The sequence below is a fragment of the Rhodamnia argentea genome, chromosome 8 (assembly GCF_020921035.1).
Source record: "Rhodamnia argentea isolate NSW1041297 chromosome 8, ASM2092103v1, whole genome shotgun sequence".
Lineage (NCBI taxonomy): Eukaryota > Viridiplantae > Streptophyta > Magnoliopsida > Myrtales > Myrtaceae > Rhodamnia > Rhodamnia argentea.
This window is the reverse complement of record NC_063157.1, coordinates 18802260-18814648: the sequence shown is the minus strand read 5'-3', so window position 1 is coordinate 18814648 and position 12389 is coordinate 18802260. Positions and strand designations below refer to the sequence as shown.

At 42.2% G+C, this 12389-nt stretch overlaps 1 pseudogene; it reads left to right on the top strand.

The window, feature by feature from the left end:
• The first annotated feature begins 223 nt into the window (after positions 1 to 223).
• LOC125316255 lies at positions 224 to 2809 on the top strand (annotated as a pseudogene).
• Positions 2810 to 12389: the final 9580 nt, after the last annotated feature.

Here is a 12389-nt window from a genome sequence, read left to right as displayed (position 1 = left end):
TGTCCTTTTGTGCATCACGCCTCACTCCCCAAAACAGCAGATGCAAATGCGCTTTTCACTGCTCGTCCTGGAGAGGTGAATTGAAACCCCTTTTCTGAATCTTCGATGTGGGGTATCCTCCGGAAGAGAGATGATTGGTCGGTCCCCCCTCAGATTCTACCAATTCTAGGGCATAAAAATTCGATCTTTGGTCCCTCGCGGCGTTCCAATTTCTTCCCGAGTTTTTATCCCCAAAGCAAGACGCCCCCTTCTCTCCGTTCTCCACATCTCTTTTTCCCTTCCCCTTAGCTCTCGCCCTCAGCGCGCGGCGTCCTCCCCCTGATTGACGGCGATTGGAAATGCGGACCGACTTTTGATGTGGATTCTCGGCTTCTCTTTCCGGGTATTCTTCGAATTATCTGCTTTCGATTCGTTGGTTTCGCTTTGCTTTTATGTCGTGCAATTCGTTTCGGGTTATGGGTTTGTGGGGGGTATTTGTTTGGTTCCGCGAATCTGTGCTTATGGAGGAGATGGGGGCATTCTAGGGTTTTGCGGGATCGGGTGTTTTTGGTTTGGCTGTGGAGAAAATGGAAGTAAACGGAAAGAAGAAGGAAGGGCATAAACGATAGTATTAATGCTATTGTTAGTTTTGAGTATCTGAGATGAATAGATCTTAGCGGATTAGTGCAAAAATCTTACCTTGGATATTGATTTTCTTCCTAGGTATCTGGTTTTTCTTGGTGCAAGTGAGATTAGAAGTTTTTCGGTTGCGATTTCAAACTCAATAGTACAGTATGAAGAAGTTTCTTGGATAGTGTCGGGTATTCCTTAAGCGAATCATGTACGTCAAACCACGATCTTGTTTAGTTTACCTATTATGGGATCGAGAGTCAGATGCAGGATGAAATTCTTTCTCTTGAACTTCTGTTTTTCCTGAATCAAACTGAAGGTCATGCAAATGAACCTTTTCGTTTGTTAGTCGTCATGAGAAATGAAGTTGTGTTGTATTTGTAAGACTTGATTTCTGTTTCCAGGGCTGTGGTGATCTCAGGATGACGTGTGCTGCTGGATATTCACTGAATCTGATGGATAACCTCTTTCGATATCTTGTGGTTGGATTCTTGTGGATTCCATTCATGACAGTACTTGTGAGGGGTCTCTGTGGTTTTGTGGACTGACGGATCGCTGCTTGAATAATTGCGTATTTGCTTTGACTTGTTTCGTGAGCATGTTAGGGAGATCTTTGCTCTAACTGTTGATCTAGAAGCACAAGCTGGAAGGAAATCAGAAAGCAAAAATTGTCGGAGCTGCTCTTTTAACGGTACTGTCAATGGAGAGTCATCGACCATCGACATTGTTGTCCATGGACTCTGGCTTTTTGTCGCACGATGAATTGGAGAGAGAGATAGATGGATCGATCATCCATGGAGGACCACCTGATATCAATCTCCCTTTGTCAACAAGGCCTAGTCCACTTCCTCTGGCTTGGAACGACCCCTGTGATATTTTAGATGTTGGTTTGGGACCCCAAATTTATGAAACAGAGATGACTGTTAATATCCCTAAGGTGGGGCGTAAGAGCAACAAGCGCCTTGATAGTGTGTGGGGCGCCTGGTGTTTCTTTAGTTTCTACTTCAGGCCTGTATTGAATGAAAAATCAAAATCCAAAATAGTTCAGGACCGTAATGGTGTGTCAGGCTTCGAGAAATCGGACTTGCAGCTTGATGCTTTCTTGGTTCAGCACGACATGGAAAACATTTACATGTGGGTTTTCAAGGAAAGGCCTGAAAATGCTCTCGGGAAGATGCAATTGAGAAGTTACATGAATGGGCATAGTCGGCAAGGGGAGCGTCCATTTCCCTTTAGTGTGGATAGGGGTTTCGTACGTTCTCACAGGATGCAGAGGAAGCATTACCGTGGCCTCTCCAATCCCCAGTGTGTTCATGGGATTGAAATTGTACGGACACCCAATCTTGCGGGTCTTGACGAGCAAGAGCGGAAGAGGTGGATGGAATTGACTGGCCGAGATGTAAACTTCTCCATCCCTATGGAAGCCAGTGACTTCAGTTCCTGGAGAAATCTTTCAAGCACTGAGTTTGAGCTTGAGCGGCCGCTCCTCCATCAAAGAGCAACACAAATCACCAACCTAGGAAGTTGCTCAATGGCTGTGGTTTAAATCTGTCTACCCCTCCATCAGACCACAGCATTGGTGACGTAGTGGATATGTCACCCGTTGGGAACAAAAGGAAGAAAGACTTTTTTCAAAATGGAAATAGCGAGGAGTTAAATTTGTCAAATGGTTCTCATTCCGACAGAGGTTTGGATCTGAAAATTCCCTCAGTAGAGCCTTCATGGTATAATGAGTTTACTGGGGTCATGAAGAATGTTTGTGGCCCTGCTACAGCAGCAAAAACGATATACGAAGACGACGAGGGGTTTCTGATCATTGTCAGCTTGCCTTTTGTAGATCTTCAGAGGGTAAAAGTTACATGGAAGAACACTAATTCCCATGGGATAGTGAAGATATCCTGTGTTAGTACAGCTTGCATACCATTTATTTCAAGACAAAACAGGACCTTCAAGCTAACAGATCCAACGCCGGAGCACTGCCCTCCAGGGGATTTCATTAGAGAGATTTCCCTACCAGCCCTCATTCCAGAAGATGCTAAGTTGGAAGCATATTGTGACGAGACAGGAACAGTGCTTGAGATTATCGTGCCCAAGCATCATGCAGGACCTGAAGAGCATGAGGTTCGTGTATGCTTCAACCCCCTCTTCTTGGAGTGATTGAGCATTGGTCGGCTGAGGGGAGGGGATTAATTTATGTGGGGTTTGGTATTGTTGTGGTTAATGCTTCGTTGTTAACCTAGTTAATGTCTTAAAAGACATGGATTGGAATTTGTAATCTCTGAATAATATGCATGTGCTTGTACTTTAATTACTATTGATTCTGAATTTTCCATAGCTTTATGCATTCTTTTAGGTGAATCCTCTGTTGAGAAGGTGATGAGGCAAAGTAATTTCAAAACTTTCGCTTAAAACAGCTCTGAGGTTAGGATCTTTGACCTAGGCCTGTCAAAAAAGCCCGACCCGACCAGAAAATTTAGGGTATTTGAGGGTCGGGCGTTAGTCTTCTTCGGTTAAGGGTCAAGTGTAGGGTATTTTGACAATTCGGTTCGGGCCAGAGTGGGTTCGAATTCGTTTGGCCTTTGTTTTTTTTTTAATCTCCCAGATTGAAAAGTACGAGGCCTAAATATAACATCCACTGATTGCAACCCTCTCTCTCCAATTTGAGAAGTACGAGCTTTAACCCTAACCTCTGCTATCGACACCTCAAGCTCTCCGGTTTGATGTTTTCAACAAGCAAGGAAAAAAAAAACACTGCAACTCGAAACCCGAATTTGTCCGACCCGAAGATTTGAGACATACAATTGGAGTATCGGGTCAGGTCAAGCGCAGTTTTATTTAGATTCGGGTTGGGCTGGGTATCATGATACTTGACCCGACCCTTGACATCCCTACTTTGACCTATCTATCAATGGATTTTTATTTTACAAGAAACTACATTGAGACTAGTGGTGAGTGGTTTTAGAGTTGTTTCAGGTTCCAACTAGAATTTATTTGTCGAAATCAGTTTTTCAATTTTTGGAACCCGAATATCGTAGAACCCATCGATTCTATTATCCGATTTTCGGTTCCACTCTAGAACCATGTTCATCCATCAAATAAACCAATTATCGACGAGTGGAGGAGAAAATCGCATTTTGTCAGCTCACTTCTTTTCTAGATTTGTCTATCAACTAGGGGTGAGCATGTTTAAAGGTAGAACCCGGAACTTGGTACCGGACCAATGGGAAAACCGTCCGATTCCATGTTTCAATGTATGTGGGGTAGGTTCTAAGTTCTAAAAATTAGGGAACCTATTCAGCCAAGTAGGTTCTAGTTCTAGGTAGGTGGAACCTGTAATATAACCTCTAACAAGTTTTGTTTTTTTCTTTATATATCTTTTCGCCAAATCCTACGATATTCTATGACGTTCAATGATGATAATGAGTGTGTAATCTGGAACATTAGTTTGAACTTTCATTTTCGGCGATATTTATGACCAAAATCTTTATTTTGTTAATTTTTCATATTTATTCATGGGTTTAAATATGAGCTATGATCAGCAAATTGTAATAGCAAATAGTAGTAATTAAAGGTGATAATGCGCTGCAATCGTTCAATTAGGAATACTTTTTGAATGCAGAAAGACTTTGGAACCAACAATGTAAGCTGTGAAAGGTAGGTTCTAGGTTCTAAGGTATGTAGGTAGGTTCCAGATTTTAGAAAATGAGAAATCCGTTCCAATGGATAGATTCCAGGTGAAACCCGTACGGAAATTGAAACCTCTCACCCATGTTATCAACGATCTTAGAAACCAAGAGGAAATCGTTCCTCGCTCAAGAGACAAAAGAAGAAATTTCATGCGTACTTGCTTATACATGCCGATTGAATTGAAAAATTGAATGTAGGAATACCCCTGAAAAAGGGTAGAATTTGTCTTAATTCAAAGGTTGCCCTAAAACTCTCCCAGGCATACCCAACTAGACGGAACTCGTGCCTGTGCAGATTGTTGTACGATTTAAGTAAATTATGATATTATAAACATTTAAGCGTATAGAAAACTTCACATATATAACATTCCAATGTTAACATGACAATAATTAGTTTGAGCAATTATTTAGTAAAACAGTTAACGTGATTTTTAGTAATCATTTCGCTTCCTACTTACTATTTCTTAAACGCATGTAATTTATGTATTCTTATTTCAGCAAATATACTTGTAAACTAATTTAAAACAGCGTGTTAATATTAAAGTAGAAAGTATCTAAAATTGGGAACCTGGACCACTCGGTCCAGTTGGTCCGATTTGCTCACCTCTAAGAAGGACAGAGGTATTAAATAGGGAAAGTGTCAAAAAAGTCTCAAACTTGTTGCATTGAGGCCAATTTAATTATAAACCTTTAAATGAACCAATTTAGTCCTAAACCTGTTATATTTGTACCGATTTAATTCATCCGGTCAATTTCGGTCTTAAATCGCTAACATAGACGCTAGCTATCCTACGAGGCAGAACCGATGCTACATAGACAAATTTCACAATTTTCTTATTTATATCTTCATTTTGACCGACAAGGGCCTCCAAGCCCTCACCGGATCTTGCAAGGGCGTTTCTCACTCGATTCGGCGAGAGTCAAACCCTCACTACCTTTGGCAAGGACCGCCCTTGCCCGTGCGAGCAACCCTCATTGGCAAAAATGAAAAATGGAAAAAAAATTCAGAAAAAATTTAAAAATTATCCATGTTAGCGATGGTCGTAACACATAGGATGGATGACGTCCATTTCAGTGATTTCCGACCAAAATTGACCGAAAGAATTGAATTGACAAATGCAAAAGATTTAAGATTGAATCGACACCAATGCTATAAATTTACGACTTTTTTATACTTTCTCCGAATAAATAGGTAGCAAAATGAGTGAATAGTGCGAATAAACTACTCCAAGCGATTGCAATGATCCATTCCTTGTAAATTGAAGTTGTATTTGTATATGTCATTCTCAGAGGCAACCCTTAAGAACGAGATTTACTTATTTATTTATTCGTATGAACATACTGGAGCATTCTTGTACTTTCGGGTCCCGATTCGCGAATTGGAATTGCGCCTTATGTAATGTTCAGTGCTTGGGAACATGTATGTTCTGCATGGATCGATCGAGATCGTTAAAAGTTAGAGGTTACTTTACGTGGTACAGATATCCCCTGCCCTTTAACAAATGAAAATACCCTTGTTTTGTGGAGGAGTTTACACAAAACCACATCCTATCGTAGACCCCTCCGCATCTCTCTCCCTTAATTCACCTCAGCCATGTCACACCTCCTATCGCCTAGGAAGCATCGACCCTCGACGCCTTCGTGTTGTGTTTGACACTCTCCGACACATTTCGACATGCGATCGACACGTGGTCAGGCGCTCTAGACACAACAGTGATACATGAGTCCAGCATCCCAACAAGTCATTTCGACAAGTATGGGGTCAATTTTAAGCATTTTTTTATAAATTAGAGGTTAAAATATAAATTTTTGAAAAATATATATTTAATCATATACCCAGTCACCCCAAAATTAATATATCTAGCTAGCGAAAAACAAAATCTAACCGTGAGTTATTAATAGAAGAAGAAGAAAAAGAAGAAAATCACCGTTGATATTTTATATGAATATGATAACATGTCAGGATTATCTAATTTTTTAAAAATGACATGTTATATATCATCTTATATCACTATATGGGTATGGAACTACTTAGCCTGTTGCTACTCGGACTATGCCGCCATAGTCTCCTCGTAATCATCACCTGTCACCCGTGGTTGTCCCCCACCATCAACGACGGTGACCCTTCTCCCTTGTGCCTCCACTCCTCTGTCCATGAAGACTGAGGTCATCAGCCTCGACCGACACTGAGGTCTTCGAGCCTCAAATCCGAGGTTGTCGTCGAGCGGTGGAGGAACGATCGAGCCCGAAGGTAGAGAAGAGAGGGGGAAGCAGATAATGTGTGTTGTGCATGTGCATGGGCAACGTATTGATAGGGGGAGAGATCCAATGGGAAAAGATGGAAAAGAATTTAAAAAAAAAAAGTGGTATGAGAAAAGGAAGAACAAAGAAAATACAGCAAATTCAAAACGTTACATGTAAATTCTACAAATTCAGAGGCTTTTTGCCTATTTGATTTGTTGCCCTGGTTGTTGGCGATGATCTTGACCTGGTCATGTTGAAAGATGCCGACGCACGAGTACGTCATCCCCAGGTCGATGCCGATCGCCGGCCCCTCCCCTTTTCCAGCCATCGATTCCTTCTCTCTAAGAAAAATTGGTGCGAAAGCAGCAACGTGACTGACGGATCGCCGGTGATGTTAGTGAAGAAGACCGTTTCACAGTAAAGAACGTTTGTGCTGTTGGGAGAGGGGGCGAGAGAGGTTTTATAAGACTTGCAAGGGAAGCACGAACATTCGAGAATGTTCGGATGGTGGAGCGGTGGCCGTTGGATCTGAGATACGCGGACGGCGAAGGATAGGTCCGATCGAGCGTCTGCTCTTCTTTCATTCTTTTTAATCCAACACCTAAATTTTGATTTTCCTTTTTTAAATCATTTATAAAAAAAATCAGGAATTAAATTTTAGTTCCTACAAAAAAAAATACTCTAAGGCGGTTTCCATTTGATTTTAGCATGCATTGCATTGTATTTTTTTATTAAACTTTGGAAAATCAAAGGCGCATTATGAATATATATATATATATATCAAGAACAGAACAGTGATTTTTTAGGGCGTGAATTGAGAAGAGAATAAAAGAAAAAAGACCTAAAAAAATGTACATGATCAATCAAACAGGGATTCGGTCAGAAAAGGATAACATATCTTCAGCAAAAAGAAAATAAAAAGAAAATAAAAGGAAACAAGATCTAATCTCTTTTCTTCGGAACCCAAACCATTCTCGCCTACAAAAGGGGGCATTAATTCAAGTCTTGGTGAAGTTCAAATTAGGAAAGTGCAATTCTTGCGAGATGAGGTAAATATTTTTCTTTCCTAATCCGCAACTTACCATATAATCGAAAAAATCTGGAATATTCGATTAGGTAAAGATTTGAATTCAATCGTTAGCCCGCAAGATTAACAATTAAAGATTAGATTTAGATATCGCGAAATACTCAAATTGATTGATATATATCCCCTTTCTTGTTTTGATTTGAATTGATTGATTGCATATCTATTTCTGAAATATATTCGTCGCATAATGTAATATTTCAAGAATTCTAAAAGATTTAAATTCATTAATCGCCTTGTCAAGATAAAAATTGCATCTTTTAAAATTAGCATCATGTAGATAATTACATATCTAATCCATCTTGTGAATATTTAGGTTAGATTGTATTTTCCTTTAAAATTACATCTCTAAAATGGTAATCCATGTTAGAAATACTTAATCTTTACTAAATTAGGGCAATTTAAATCCTAAAATATTTGAGAAATAAAGTATTTTGGCATAGTTTTACTTAGGAACGTAATTAAATCCGAAAATTTTAAAAAAATTATCATTCATGCCATGCATTGCATATAGTTTATGTGACATCCCGAAATTTTGACGTCCGTAAGAAAATTCAGGAATTCCAACATGGAAAATAAATTTGGATCTTTGTAGATTTAAGAGACGATAATTGGTTGTTCCGAGACGTCGGTCGAAAAAAGTCAAGTTAAAATAGTAAATCGTCGAGACGTAGTATCGAGACCCTTCGCGCTTGAGCCTAGATTTGATTGAATCCTGGTTGCAAGATTTCTAAAATTGCCTTCAATTTAGTACCAGTAGTTTAATGTACCCCAAATAGGAAAATTACCAAAACACCCCTAAATATTATACACTAGAAGACAAAATAGGGAATAGTTAGATTTGAATTATTTTTGTGAGCCTCCCTAACATCCTTTCAGCCGGCCCCCCACTTTACGTCACATCTCTCTCTCTCTCCTCCCTCCCTTTCGATTGACCGTGCGATGACCCCCGCTTTTTCTTCTTCGTTTCTTCTTGGTTCTTCTTCTTCCTCTTCGATTTTCTTGGCCCGACAACCTCCCCTTCACACGATCACCACCGTTATCACCACCTACACCACCACCTTGCCGCACCGTTGCCCATCCGTGTCGTTGCCGCACTATCCATCAACCCCGTCGCCGTGTCGGGCTCGGTAGTAGCTCGCGAGCCGAAGACCCAACAGCCCTCATTTCCTCTCAACTGTCGTCCCCTCCACTAGCCATCACTTCCCTCCGTCGGTATCGGCCGCCACCGCCTCACCACCACTCGACCGGTCCCCGAGCTCGGCCACCGCCGCTGGTGCCGTTGAGGAATTCATGCTGTCGAGAAACCCCGACCAGGCAGTCCCCGTTGCCCTGCAGCCACCCCTGCCCCACCTCGCTCGAGACCACTCGACCCGGCCTTGACACCGTCCCGCGCGAGTTACGCCTCTGCTGGCTACTTGCCCGTGAGTCAACTTGCGCTCCCTCCGCCGGCCCTGTCCTCGGAAGCTCGAGACCCTCCAACCCGACCCGAAACTTCAAGCTACCAAGACCCGAGTTGCCGAAGATCCTCAGCCATTGTTCCAAGCCACCATGGACAGCCACCGCCCGACCCAAGCCCATAAACCGTGAACCACGAGAACCCCTTCAGCATGCCATTGATCGATTCAACTAAATCTATTGTCATTGATCCATATATTCTCCCTCCATCATAAGGCTTCGTCCATTTGTCCCTTGGAATTTGGTTACACAATGCAGTTGTGCATGCATCCATACCCCTAATTTCGTTCATGATGCAATCAAACTTTCGCTGTTGATTCGCGTAAGTTGTACATTACAATAATAATTAGTACTTCGTTCTCAAATATTGTGGACACGTATTTTCCTCAAATTTTAAAATTGCAAAATTTACCTGCTACCTCAATAATGTCACACCTCGCATCCTTGCGAGCGTGCGAACATCCCTCGAGTCCGTCATTCACTCGCGAATAATCCCAGGAACACTTGACGAACGATGAATACGCGAGATGTAATGCGCATGCGGAAGAAAATGAATAATAAACCCGCACAATAAAACAAGAGGACTCAAAAGGCATAAACAACCACACATACTTGGTCATCACATAACATAATACTTAGTTTTCACACATAGATATAAAACACGATTACAACGGTGGGTTCGGACTAAGGTGATACATGGCATCAACAGAAGATGACACCTAATCTAGGTCAAACTCCTCAATATCTAAGATGGTACTAAAAGGTAGGTATCCAAATTGCACCTAAGGGTCGGACTCATCATCGATAGTGTCGTCAACAAGGGGAGGGCACATAGGGCAAAGCTCATCTCATGAAAATTCTCATCATCTTCAATCTCCGACTCATCGACCTCCTCGTGCCTCGACTCCTCGAGATCTTCGAGCTCGGGTTCCTCGACCTCCACGGGCTCTATCTCGGCATCTAACTCGTGATCCGGCTCGTCGGCTCCATAGGGTCCTCTACGGCGGCTCCCGGCCTCCTCAAGTCCTCCATCAATGTCGGGATGTCCGGCCACAGGAATCTCCGATATAGGTATCGACTCCTCTACGAGCTCCACTTCGCAGCTCCTACGACGGGAGCGTCGGGTCTCATGGGTCCGGCAACCTCGAGTACATCGTCAGAATGACCTCATCCCTAAGGGGTCCAAAATGTGGCTCCATCTCTATGTATCCATGACACAAAGGTAAAGGGTTTCCAATGCTCGCCTCTATCGTCCACCCATAAAGTGCTCGCTCTCCGATAGTACGTCCGATCCGGTCCTACTCGGTACTCGGTAATGACAGGCTCAAACTCCTTCGAGGAGCCCAAAATCCTCGGCATCGTAATGGGTCAAGGTCTAGGGTCTAGAAAAAAATGGATCCCGCGACGGGATGAGATTTACATCTCAATGAATCGAACGTAACCCTAACCTAGTCCATTAGTACCTCCGAACAATTCTAATCACATCAATCAAGGTAATGCAACCTATGTGATGAACAAGGCAATTATCATGACAAATACAATAACGGAGCATGGCATGGCACTTAAGTGTTTTAACTTCAATTCAAGTCAAACCCAATTCATAATTAAGGCAAAGCTTCATACTAAGGCACATAAGCACACAAACTTGGCCATTACAATTTCTTTCTTTCAATTGTCTCGATTTCAAATATATATACTACAGCGAGATGATTCGGTCAATATAACGACTCTCGAGGCTCAAGGCCCTCGAGATGATTCGGTCGGTTATACGACTCTCGCTTGCGAGATGATTAGGTCAAATATCAACTCTCGACCCTCCAGCTCCTTCGAGATGATTCGGTCAATATAAAACTTTCGTGTCCGGACCTCGATATGATTCGGTCAATGTAGTGACTCTCGACACTCCAACTCCTCGAGATGATTCGGTCGACTACAAGACTCTCGAGCCGCAAGACCTCGTCAGGTCAGTCGGGATCAAACACCCGCGGCGCAATACATTGGCCAATTAATTATGATATTTTTCTCAAGACATCACTCTCCGAACAATCACACATGTTCAGTCCTTTAGCCCATTAATCCAGTCAATACAACGCATCAAGTAACTTACACAGGACGGTTACACATATCCCCGGCCAAGAATATCAAGTACGACTAACACAAGTCAATTGGCCCACGTTTCCTTTGTAGAAACTGAATATTAAGTATAACAAACCATTTAATCACATTTTTCTTTTAATGGCCGAGCACCCACAATTCACTCACCAAACTACCGCTTGATTCACAATCACCAACTCGTGACCGCACACAACTAATACACATTCAAGTTGATTGGTTTATTAAGCCTCATTACGAATCAAGCAAGACATTTCGATTCCTCAAGATTCATGGTGCTCTAAATGTCCATTTCCGGCATAATCACTTTTTAATGCAAAAAATCAAGCATAACAAGCTCAAGTTCCAAACGAGGCAAGCCTACGCATATTAAGCCTCAACTCGGCTCTAGCATAACACATATAACCGACCACATTTCATCACGTAAGGACCATTGAACCAACACAATATCTCAAGCACAAGTTCGTCATATCCATCCCGCAAAAATCAGATTTTTGGCACCATCAACTCCTCCATAAAACAGCCCACCATCTCTAATTAATCCAACCCTAAACGAACCTTAGTAACCTAACGTACTAGGGAAAGGTTAGGAACAACTCACCGAAGCTCGAGCTAGCCAAAAATCAATCCAAGGAGGGCAGCAAGGCCTGCGGTTCGACTTGGTCCAGCAATGGGCAGATTCGGTTCTAGGGAGAGCACGTCGAAATCAGTCAACAAAACTCACTAAATTTCATCATCAACCTTAAATACATGTTACCTCATGTCTAAACTAAGTTCAAGGAGTGTTTTACCGAAGAATGAAGTCAAGACAAGTCCCCAAACGGCCTAAAAATCTCCTCGGGTTCGGACCATATCCGGGCAACGACCTTTGTTGCTTAAAAAGGCTCTATAGGACAAACAACTTGGTGGATTTGGACGTGTAATATGTCATTGGAACGGTAAGAGAGAGAGAGCTTTCCAATGAGTAGTGGCTCACTGGATTTAGACAACGGACAACGGATATATGGCCAAAACAACAGGCGGCAACGGAGCTGGTCCGACGAGCAACTAAAGGAAAAAAGAGAAGTGAGGGAGAGAGGGATCTTGGTTGGCCAAAGGAGGCAAAATGGAGGGGGAGTGAAGTGTTCCAAAGCCTTCTTCAAGTCAAAAGAGTGTGTAAAGAGTAAGTGGGAGTTGGTTTTGAGATTTTATGACAT